The sequence below is a fragment of the Phodopus roborovskii genome, unplaced genomic scaffold (assembly GCF_943737965.1).
Source record: "Phodopus roborovskii unplaced genomic scaffold, PHOROB, whole genome shotgun sequence".
Classification (NCBI taxonomy): Eukaryota; Metazoa; Chordata; class Mammalia; order Rodentia; family Cricetidae; genus Phodopus; species Phodopus roborovskii.
The window spans coordinates 39721078-39734076 of record NW_026126525.1 but is presented as its reverse complement, the minus strand read 5'-3'; the positions used below and the strand labels follow the sequence as shown (position 1 = coordinate 39734076).

The following is a 12999-nucleotide window of genomic DNA, read 5'->3' as shown; positions in this document are numbered from 1 at the left end:
ACATCTTCTGACATCTTCCAATGTCTTCTTTAATTTTTTTTTTACTTTATTAAAATACTGAGTTTATTTTACATGTATATTTTTGTCTCCCTACCATTTCCACATCTAACCACCACTATTACTATGTCCTATCATAACATTCCATACATACTTAAAACCAATTAAAGGGTGGAGTTCCATCCTTGAAAACTAAACAGGCATTTTAGACAACACACAACATTTATCAAACAAAGTAGGGAAGGTTCTCACGTTGCGTTATAAAAAGGACAGCCAGATATATCAACTGTTACAGAAATTAAGTAAGACAGAATATTTCAAACTGTTTAAACCATTTTCCTAAAGAGACTTCCTCCACTGCCAGAGATCTTGAATAGCTTCCTGATCAAGTCATCCAGAAGCAATTCTTCACATAATTAATAAACTTGGCTTCCACATTGGGAAGAGAACCACCTTTTTCTATACTTGCTTGCATTTTTGCTTTAATGTCTTCTACAGAACTAGGTCCTTTGTGGGTTTTAGGAGTTTTTTTTTTTTTTTTTTTTTTTTTTTTTTGAAGGACTGTTGACATTTTGATCTTGGTGCTGATGGTTTTAAGTCTTTTCCATTTTGGTTTGATTTTTGTGCATTTTGGCTGGGGTATCTCATATAGATTTCTTCACTGGAACTTTTTCTTCAGTTTCTTCATCATCCTCATCATCATCTTCTCCATCATCCTCATCATCATCCTCATCAATGATGTTTACTTTTTTTTGCAGAACTTTGGCATACTTAAAGAGTTTTACATTGTCCTCATCTTCATCTTCTGACTCTGCATCTTCTTCCACAGCTACTAGGTGCTGTCCACTAATGTGCACAGGCCCTGAACCACACCTAAACCGTAGAACCACGGGTGGTGTAATTTCAAAGCCACCAAAGGAAACTGTTGGTAGTACCGACATTTTCAATGTTGCCAGTGTTACTGCCTCTGTTCATTGCTTCTGCCTCTATGATGTGTAATTCATCTTTTGCCCCTGCCCTTAAGCTAACCCTTCTTAGTGATAACGGGTGCTCATTTTCATCATTATCCACCTTAGAGTGATAATCTTTATCAGCTTTTAGTTCACAACCGAAAAGGTAGTCCTGAGGCCTAAGAAGGCTCATATCCATGTCCATCGAGCCTTCCATGAGGTGGAGGAGCGAACTTCAGAGTAAGAGAAGTCGGATGGAGGAAACTGCCTACTGCTCCTCAGAACAGACACACAGGACAGAATCAAGCCAGGCGAAAAGTGTTTTGATTTCTTGGTTAGATTTATTGCAAGGTTTGGTTTCTGTAGCTGTTTGGTTTGGTTTGGTTTGGTTTGGTTTGGTTTGGTTTGGTTTTCACAGGTTAATTGTAAATGAGATTCTTCCCCTGATTTCTTGTTCAGCTTGTGTATCATTGGTATATAAGAAGGCCACCCTTTATTATTATTATTAATTTTGTATTTACCACTTTGAGGAAGTGTTTTTCAGTTTAAGAGTTTTCTGGTAGAGCCTCTTGTGTATAGAGTCATATCATCTCCAAATAAAGACACTTTCGTTTCTTCATTTCTTGGTTATATTCATTTTACTTTCTTCTATTGTCTTATTGCTCTGACTAAGACTATATTGAATAAGAGTGGAAAAAGTGGATACCATAAATCAGGGTAATTTTCTTATCTTAAGAACCATAAGTTTAATTGCATGTGCAAAGTCTCTTTAGCCATATAATGTGACATACTCACAAATCCTAGAGAATAGAATATGAATATTTCAAGAACTAATTCTAATATGACTACCTCCTCTTAGTTTAATCTCTTGTTTTCACACTGAATTAATTGGAAATTCATTACCCAGGCACAGTAGAATGATTACTTGGCCTCAAGCTTAGCCTATGCTATACATTTTCTTCCAGCCTCAAACCCCATTCAAGTATCATGTATATTACTCTTTGTGTTCCTTCTATAGTCAACCATGTCAATGGAGTCTCATCATCCTAGGCTACATCATCTAAGCAAGACAAGAAAATCCTTGTGAAGCATGTTGCAGCAAGGCTGGTGTCAACCTCAGCTGAGACTGTATTGCTGCTACTTACCTATAATTTGGGAACTGTTTGAGTCCCTTTACCTATTTTCTTTTTTATTTGTTTTTATTATTTTACATATCAATCCTAGTTCCCTCTCCCTCCCTCCCTCTCTCCTTCCTCTCTCTTACCCTCCCTTGCCCCCTAACCACCCTCCCATCCCATCCTCCACCCACTCCACAGGTAGGGTGATGCCTTCCAGGAGGGGTCATCAAAATCTGTCAAGTCATTTACTTTAAACATTCACTGTTCTTCAAATGTCCATAGTCTGATTACTCATTTCATAAAATTCAGCCTCTATATGTTTATCCTTATATGTGGTATAAGTGTCTCCTACCCTATTCAAATCTAAATTCTTCAAATGTTCACTCTTAATTGTTTCCTTTTTGTAGAGAACTCTTCATTCTCTATATAGTATTTTTTTTTTACTGCAGCTCCTTCTATAATTAGATTACAAGGGAAGTAATTGATCAGTTTTTCCTAGCCTGATATTTGGAAGTTCAAACCAATATTTTATTTCAGTTATTGTTTTTCTATTTGTGTCTCAAAGGGCCCTGGTTCTTTCTTCCACTGCCAATCATTAACCATAGAATTCCACTGACCATTAGTTTAGAGTTTATTCTTAGTATTAAATGATTCACCTGGTTCAGGTATTTTGCTGGGTGCTACGATTTGTCTCTGAACTGTTGAGAATGTGAGATTGCCTGTTCCTTGATATAGGTATGAACAAAAGATCATGGGGGTTAATTCCCAATACCAACAACCTGGTTTTACATTGACCACACTTGGCAGCTTGTTTATTTCTCTCTCCCTGAAACATCACCTCCATTCTCATCAGATCATTTCAGCTTCAATATCTTAAACAGGATTCTGGCCATTCTAACCTTTCTCTGTAAAAATCTCAAATGATTATTTTATACTCTTGCATCCTCATGCATGCCTAGATTAATAGATAAAGAAAAGTTGTATTAATTTCAGTCAATACTAGAGGAGCTGTCAGATAAAAGTGACCCTGCCTGTACACAAGGCTTGATTTAATTCAATCATGATAGTAACAGAAAATAGAAATACAATTGAAATTATAAATGATTTAATTGATAAGAAATTCAATGTATGTGATTGAGATATTCCCTTGTGGTAGATCTAATTCAGTCCTTAAAAAATATGTAAAATTCACACAACTAAAATTCATGGACAATATAGTATATATTGTATATAGTATAGTGTGAGATTTACAGACCAATGAAAATATAAATTTCTCTGATATGGGGTTGCTGAAGTATGGAGAGTTTCTAGTATTTGGTCAATCTTAAGTTTTGCTATACTCATGATTTTAAAAAATAATTTTACTGATGTCTCATTATTTTTAAAATGACCTCGTGAGGATGACCAGTTCAACCTGCAAGAAGGGTTAAACAGGAGGGATTAGAGAAAGGAACAGAAAAAAATGATGTGATTATTGTCTAAAAGAAATATATAATAAAAACTGGAAGATCAGAAATGTTTTACAACCTTGCCTGGAAAAATATGTGTGTAAAGTTGGTGCCAAGAAAGGTGTGACTCTTGAAGAAAATCAGCCATTAAGATGCCAAGTTCTTTACATCATGATAATAGGATATATGTTCCAAAGCACTTCAACCATTTACCAGACTACACATATAGCACACTGAAATGTATAAATGTTTAACTCTTTTCAAAGACTTGATTAAAGAAGAAAGCTCAGAAGCTCCCTGTTTGCAAAGAGCCATGTAGACTAAGTACAAAAAGGCCAGTGCACAAACAGTCCAAAGGATTTGCCTACTAATCTATCTAGTAACAGACCATTATGTCATCCACATAATACTAGTTTTGCAGGCATGAAGAACTATGAGTCACAAAGTCATAGAGGCATTCCCACTTACTGCAACAGAAAGGCCAGGAAATGTATGCCAAAGTAAAGGTCAAAGTAAGGTCTTACAGGGCATAACACATTAAGAAGTTGGAAATTCCAGAAATATCAAAAGGTTGGAGTATGAAGCAGAGCCACCCAACCCACATGGGTTTCAACCAGAGAGGCCATAGAAGTGCAGTTACCTAATATTTTAGACACTCACATCATGCCACCATTTGCCCTAGGCTGAAGAACCTAATTTGCACTTCTGGACCTATATTTTGCTTTGATCCCACACTTATTTCTCTTAAAATAGTATTTTTTTATTATTATTATTATTAGTGTGTGTGTGTGTGTGTGTGTGTGTGTGTGTGTGTGTGTGTGTGTGTTTCATAGCATGTCTACAGAGGTAGGAGTACAACTTGTGAACTTGATCCTCTCCTCCCACCTTTATGTGAATTAGAGGGATTGAATTCAGGTTGCCCAACTTGGGCTGCAAGCACCTTGACCTCCTAAGCCATTTCACAAGTCCCTGTTCCTGCATTCTATATACTCACACCTCCCTTTTGGAATGAGAATGTTTACTTTGTGCTATTGTGCTTTGGAAGTTAATAATTTAGAAGAGCTTACAAATTCAAATTTTATTTGAGTCTTAGGAGTAACTTTGAATTTGGACTTTTGAATAATGTTGAAATTGTTAATACTATGGAAATTCTTATAGATGGACTTAATGCATATTGAACTGAAAATTAAACATGAGCCTCTTGGATGCCAGTGCTAGAGTTTTACAAGTGAAAGAGTGTAAGGAGTACAGTGTTTCCTCCTGCCACCTGGTCTTGTCCCGCCGCGCCAGCCCCAATTAACACACTGAGACTCTGTATTTGATATAATTCTGTTGGCCAGTTACTTGTTTCTTATCAGCTAGCTCTGTCTTAAATATTAACCCATTTCTATGTATTTCCTCGTGGTCTTACTGAGAGCAGAGGAATGGCGGTTCTGTTCTCTCCAGACTCTCCATCTTGACTCTTCCTTACTACTTCCTCTTTCCTCTTTCTCTCCTAGTCCCTCCTATCTTTCTTTCCTATTTGCCAACAATGCTTTATTCATTAACCAGTATGAGAAACATATATACATAATGGCATCTCCCCTCATCTCCTCTTTTCTGTCTAAATAAAAAAAAGGTTTTAAACTTAACATAGCAAAATATATCACACAACAGTTATAAAATAAGAATCACAGTTAACAATATTTATTCCATTAACATTTAGCAAGATTTGAAGAAAATATTTCATTATCTATCCTATCTTTGTGTGTTTAAAGTAACTTATCTTTAATCCTAACTAAGGAAAACTATAACCATAACTATCTGTCTTCAACTCCTTCAAAGACCAGAGAAGGATAATATATAGACTCTAGAAATGACAGAGACAACTCACTGCCTGGTCACCCGAAGTTCTTTTGTAATCTTCCATCTTCAGCCCATAGGCCACAGTGTGTCTGGCAGACTCTTCAACAAAGAAGGAAACATTAAACTGTCTTCTTGTATTGGCAGTTTGTCAGTCACTTTCCTTTGTGTCCTGCAGACTGTCTGGCAGACTCTTCCATGAAGCAGGAAATATGTAGCAATATCCATCTTGAATCAGCAGTCACTTTTCTGTGGGGCCTGCATGTCCAGTTTATACAGCATAAAGTCAAACAGTCCAGACAAGAGCAGTACCTTGTCCAAATGGCTAGTCTTGCCATATTGAAAGCAAACTCCATAACGTGTTTCTTCAAGGTCCATCTTCCTTTCTGATGCAGGTGGCGTTGCCAGGAGCAGTTATGTCTCACTGTCAAGAAAAACCCTAAACCATTTTAAATGCCATATTCTGTAGGTCTTTGAAAAGTTTGAAGAATGCCTATCTATCTCAAATACATCTCTGTATATCTAGAAAACCTAACTCACCTAGCTATAAATTTTGACTATTATAAGTAACTATCTAAAATCTGAACTAAATTATACATTATACATTACATTTTTAAATGACCTATATAAACACAATACCTAAACAAAAGGAGAATATGCACATCACAAAATTGACCTTAAATTTTATCAATAAATGAAAATCCATTCCAAAACAAAGTGTTCATACCTATACCTTAATTCCCGTTTTACCTTTAAAAAGACTGGTTGTGTTCATTAAGCATTTATAACCAACCCCATTTAAATGAAAACGAACATTTATAAACGATATTTGGGAATTTGGGCGTCGTTCTTTCAAAACTACTTCCTGCTGGTAATGGGCGCTGTCATGGGGGATTCTAAGAAGATGCAAAAATCCTGGCTGTAGTCTGCAAGGCTGCTTTGTTCAGCTGTTTTGAATAGATGAGGGGAGATGTCATTATGTATATATGTTTTTCATACTGGTTAATGAGTAAAGCACTGTTGGCCAATAGGAAAGGAAGATAGGAGGGACTAGGAGAGAAGGAGGAAAGAGGAAGTAGTAAGGAAGAGTCAAGATGGAGAGTCTGGAGAGAACAGAACCGCCATTCCTCTGCTCTCGATAAGACCACGTGGAAATACATAGAAATGGGTTAATACTTAAGACAGAGCTAGCTGATAAGAAACAAGTAACTGGCCAACAGAATTATATCAAATACAGAGTCTCAGTGTGTTATTTGGGGCTGGCGCGGCGGTGGGACAAGACCAGGTGGCAGGAGGAAAAACTGTACTCCTGCCATGGGTATACCAACGTTGCTGTGAGACCTAGGGTTACTGTCCAGGTGGCTTGCTGTTCCTGCCCTTGCTGCACCTTTTGGAAGTTGCCTATCCACACTTCCTGTCTACCCTAGTATCATTATTTTCCTTCTCAGGTCTTGATGAGGTTGAAGATTAAACTATCACAACTATTATTCTCTCTTCCTAGTTAGATATATTAGGTACTAGACTTAGGTTTTCCAGCTTAGGACAACTCTATTGTAAATTCCATTATGCCTTCACCCTAGGACTAGATATGTAGGTCATTTTGTTCTCGATTTTCCTTTTCTTAGAGCACACTTGCTATTCACTGTTTTGTATATAGTTTTGTATTAAGCCTAAATCTTTTCTTTAGACTAAAAGGGGAATTGTAGTGAGATATTTATTTTGTCTCCTTCTGTGGAGCTGACCACGCCCATTGGGGGTGGAGCCATGGGCAGAAGTGACCTGTGGAAGGAGGTCTGAGGAAGAGCTGGGGAAAGCTCTCTTACTGGTGGGACTCGGACAGGAGAGCATCCGGTGGAAGTTGCTGGTGTTCATCTGTCTAGGTTGTAAGTTATTTCTCCCTGAATAAACATCTATTCGGCCTATTTGTTTATCCTGATACTTATTTAACCGCAATAAAAGAGATATGTGATGTCAAGATGACAAGAGGTGGACTTATGCTCTAGTTTAATCTTGATCACCAACTTCACTGGGTTGAGAAGCACCTAGAAAATTAGTGAATACATCTCTAGTAATGCCGGTGGGGCTTTTTTACAAATAAAATAAAATAAAATAAAAACCCACCCTGAATCTGAACATCACTGTCATATAGGCTGGGAACCTTGATGGAGAAAAAAGAAGGAAGCCACAAAAGCCTAGACATTCTTCTTCCTGGTTTCTGTGATATGAACTACTATATTCTACCACTCTTTCATCTTCCTATCTATGGATACATGGATTGGATTTCTTTACTTAAATTTTATTTACATTTACACACTATGGAATAGTTACTAAAACAGTATTTGTGTATCATGTCCATTATAAAGATTTATCACTGATTTTATAATACCCCAGGTATTTATTACAAATGATAACACCTGGATTTACTGAGTGCTCCAAGAACTTAATAAATTAGATAGAAGTTGACAGTTCTACCATGGGATTAAGATCTTCAGGTTAGTGAGGTTTGCTGCCATGATCTGCCAAAACAATTCTTTCCATTGCCTGAGTAGAACCTTAGGTATTAGAACAGAGAATGGATTTGCAAAGCCATGCACAGTCTTATCTTGCTGAATGATAGCTTTATTAAAAGGTAATTTTAAAATGAACAATTCAGTGTCTAAATATATTCAGTGTTATAAACTCACCATCACTATTGAATGTTAAAGCATTTTAATCCCCAAGAAAGAAACCATATCCATTAGTAGTCATTCTCTGTTCTCTTCTCCAGGCAGCTGTCTGCTTTCTCTATCTGCAGACTTGTTACAAGGTCTTTCACTTAGCATGTTTTCCATATCTATCCCTTTTGGGGCAAATGTCCTATCCACCGCAATATCATATCTTGAGTATGTGTTTATTATTGATGGTGTGGTAGCTTCTACTTTGGGGCAATTATGAATAGCATGACTATACATATTTGCATATCCATATATGTGAACACATTTTGCTTTTTTATGAATCCATGACTAAGAAGGAATTGCCAGGTGTATTAAGTTACCTTTCTGCCACTGTGATAAAACACCATGACCAAAAACAACTTAGAGAATGAAAGAATTTATTCAGCTCATGATTCCAGATCATAGTCCATCGCTGATAGAAGTCAAAGCAGAAACACAATCAGACACCACTGAGGAACATTGCTTACAGGTTCACTTTGTGGCTTGCTCAGCCACAAAATCAAGACAATCCCTCAAAGACACAGAAGCAGGGCAATCTAATCTAGGCAGTTCCTTATCTGAGATGTCCAAAAGCTGACAAGTAACACTAACTGGGACACTAAGTATGGTAAATATAATAATGGTTTTCTAGTATACCCATGTTCTAATGCACAAAACATGTGAATTTTACTTTATATTACAAAGGAAATTTGTATGTGTAACTATGTTTTAAAATATCTTGAGTGGGAAAGTATATTGATTTATCTAGTTGCAGGTAAAATACAGGATGAAAAAGGAATAAACACAAGCCAGGCAAGAAGGTAATGGGTTGTACTAACAAAGCCACAAGCCACTCAAGCCTGGAGGGAGAAGGGGACAGGCAAACACAGCTTTTTTTTTTTTTTTTTTTTTTTTTTTTTTTTTTTTGAAGATTTCTTAGAACTGACTGAAATGCACAGTACTGATGATTTTGTCCAAAATACAAAATAGCTGTAGACCAGGTTGAAGACTAGAGTAGTTGTCAGGGGTATGTGTAGAGATTATTTTTCTAACCATTCATTCATTTATTTCCTGTGTGTTGGTGTTTTGCCAGCATGAATATATATGTTCAGTATGTGTATGGCTGCTGCCTGAAGAGGCCATAAGTGGGTATCACATCCCCCAGAGCTGGAATTACAGATATCTGTGAAATGCCCTGTGGTTGTGGGAAATTGAACCTGGGTCCTCTGAAAAAGCAGCAGTGCTCTTAACTGCTGATCCATCTCTCCAGTCACAATTGTACTGACTCTTAATTTAAAACCCTTCCTTTTAAAACACCAGAAATCAAATGTTCAATTATATTTTAAGTAATTAGGTGAATTTTCCAACTTCATTATTTTTTTCAAGAACATTTTGACTAGGGACTGTGTATTTAGCTTCATGGTAGAATACTGATGTGTGTGTGTGTATATGCGCCTGTGTGTGTGTGTGTGTGTGTGTGTGTGTGTGCGTGCCTGTGTGGAGGGGGGGTATGTATGTGGGTGTGTTTGTATATATGTAGTATGTATTATGTGGTGTGTATATGTATATGTAGGATGTATGTGTGTGTCATATGTGGTGTGTGTGATGTGTGTGTATATGTGTGGTGTGTGTGTGTGGTATGTGTATGTATTTATGTGTAGTATGTTATGGGTGTGTGGGTGGCTGTGTGGTATGTGTGTGTATGGTGTATGTATATGTATGTGTTGTATGGTGTGGATGTATGTGTATCTGCATGCGTGTGTGCGTATTCATGCATGCATGTGTGTGTGTGTGTGTGTGTGTGTGTGTATGTGACTGTGCATGTACCTGTGTATGTGTTCTTCACATTATTTTTGAGACAGAATCTCTCACTGAATCCAAAACTCACTGATAGGGCCAAAATGGTTGGTGAGCAGCCACACCCCAAGATACATCTGCCCCTGCCAACTGATACTAAGTCTATGTCATGATGAATCACGTTTGACTTGGGTTCTCGGGATCTAAGGGGAAGTCCTGATGCTTTCCCAATGAGTACTTTATCCCTTGAATCTCTGTTTGATCCCCATTGTGGAATATAAGGTGAAGATGTTACATTCCTTTATGCTGTGGAACAGTTGTTTATTGATTCAGAAATGTGCTGCATTATTTTGTGCTGCATTGGTTTGACTCTGTGAAGCTGTGATACTGTGCCTGTCTAAAACATCTGACTGGTCTAGTAAAGAGCTGAATGGTCAATACCTAGACAAGAAAGGGATAGGCAAGGCTTCTGGGCAGAGAGAATAAACAGGAGAAGATGATGGAGGAGCAAGAAAAGGACTAGGAAAGGAGCCAGCCACCCAGATTTACAACCAGCGGTGGATTAAGAAGGAAAGAAAAGTATATAGAATAAAAAAAAAGAGGCAAAAGATAAGATGTCATAGTTTAAGAAAATCTAGCTAGAAACAAGCCAAGATAAGGCCAAGCATTTGTAAGTAAGAATAACTCTCCATGTGTTTACTTGGGAGCTGGGTGGCAGACCCCCAAATAATAAGGGAAGAAACCCACAGATCTCTAACTTTTTAATCTTAAACAATGAGACTTACACCAATTTAATTTTATCAACATGTAGCAAAATATATAGCTTCTTTAACTGGGCTTTTTGTATCATGACATCATCAATAAAGCTCCATCTTAGGACACTCATGCAATTCTAAGATTTTCTCACATTCATTTTTGTCTATGATGTCTGTATCAGAATTTCCCTCTTCTATCTATTATTATAGAACAATTATACACAGAATATCACTTGGAGAGAAGATAACACCATCCCCAACCTCAAAGTTTTCAGGATAATATATTCAGATTTATGGGTGTTGCCGCTGCTTTTTTTATTGCACAGGTTAAGAAGTTTCATACGCCCTTTTGTGGTGATAAGAACTGTAAATTATCTTTGGCCTAATGACTGCCTTAAGTTGGAATGACAATACATTATGGTAGCAATTGACTGTGCTTACCTCAGCTGTTCCAGTGCAGAATTATATCTTGGGAGTAAATTGAATGAGATGCTCTGCCAGCTGGAAGAATTGGTATTAAGTGTAATTTTACCAAAAGGAGTGGGTGTTGACTCAGACTGTTAGAAGAAGGTGAAAAGGGAATAGTGCTTTGAAATGTACAGTTAAGTCTTATCTAGAGGCCAGTCCTCAAAACAGCTTTTTGGTATGAATAGAGAAGAGATCCCCTAATTTAGTACCCAAAACTAAAAGTATAAGCTGTAGTGGCATGAAAGATTGAAACTGTGTTCATACAAGAAAAGGAGAAATTTCTGGTAGATAGGGGGGCATAATTAAATGGCCTCAATAAACTTCAAATACATTGAAATATATTAAACAAGTCAGACAAACCTAAGAAAGGTCTTTTCTGCAGAGACAAGGCCTCCTGCAGTAACAACTTCTACCTGCCTCAGGGCCACCAGAAGGCTTTAATGTCCACTTCCTGAGCCACCTGAAGGCCTTAATGTCCACCAGAAGTCTTTGGTGTCCACATCCTGAGCCATCAGAAGGCCTTAGTGACCAAATCCTGAGTCATCAGAAGACTTTGATGTCCACTTCCTGAGCCACACAAAGGCTTTGATGTCCACTTTCTGAGCCACCTGAAGGCTTTAATGACCCCTTCCAAAGATGGCTTTAAAAGCCTGGCAGGCACTAACAATCATTCCTCCATTGGCAGACATACACAGGTAAACTGAATAAGTAGTTAACAGGTCAGAACACTGGCTTCAACCCTGTCAACAAAACAGATTTGAGGATACCCAGACTAGGGCTGTTTGCCTGAGGTCCCTGAGTTTACTCAGCAAGCATTTAGTCAGCAAGGTATTCTGCCTTGTGTGCTTTCAAGTTCACTGAAGAATCAATAACAGCCTGAGTTGTCCATTTGGAAAATTTGCTAGAAAATGTGCATGTTTTTAGATTTATTGATTTACATAAATGTCATTGATACATGATTGTGAGTGCTAAGGAGGTGATGGGTATGGAGGGTATCATAAGAATTGCTGGACCACTGAATCCTTATCTCTGGCATTGTTACATTACAAAAAATAATTTTAAGAATTTAATAAAAAATAATTTTTTATTTCAAATAGAACTTCCAAAATCAGGGAGTATGCTATCTGTGGACATGTCTAGAAGGTAAAATACAGATGCAAATACCTGCAAAAGGAAAGAAGAAAAATGTGATCTTGGGCAAGATAGTCTACATTCAAATCTTAAGCAGCAGAATTAAGCTAGTGTATGAATAAGCCTCAAATGACAAGAAATGCTATTTATTTCATCCCACATTTAATTAATATCCAAATAAGGACACCAATTAACTAAGACACACACTATTCTTTGGGAATCTATTAATACACAAGCATTACATGATGCAACATTACTGTCTTTAGACTTGATTATGATAGACAGAACCAAGCTTACTACTCTATTTAAACTTCCAAAGGCAAATGACCCTAAAATCTATCTTTTCCTTTTATAGGAAGAAGATGCCCAGATTGTAGACAATTAGAGGACTTCAAAGCCAAGAGTGTGCTTGTTAACAGACTGGGAACAGTGTATTCTGTAACTATCACTAATCATTCCTTGTCAGCTAAATGAACTTTAACATTTTCTGAGCTATTATTTTTAATGTGTATTCTTCAAAATGCAATTTTATCACAATAAGCAAAAATTGTGAGACCCTGTGAAGGTTACTTGTCATGTGTGGCTATGTTGGACATTGAACCTAGGACTTATATGTGACAGAGAAGCACTGCATCCCTGGGCTGCATCTGCTTTGGAGGTTACTATTTTAATGGTTACAGTTCTAGGGAGATTGGTCACAAAACTGGACCTTACATGTGTGAGTGTCCAAAGGCAACTAACAATTAGCATATGAACCTAACATCTTGTGAGGAAATGAAAGTTGAAATAGCAGCAAGTTG

The 12999-nt window shown here is 37.3% G+C and overlaps 1 pseudogene; it reads right to left on the bottom strand.

The window, feature by feature from the left end:
* Positions 1–265: 265 nt before the first annotated feature.
* LOC127232484 (nucleophosmin-like) lies at positions 266–1164 on the bottom strand (annotated as a pseudogene).
* Positions 1165–12999: the final 11835 nt, after the last annotated feature.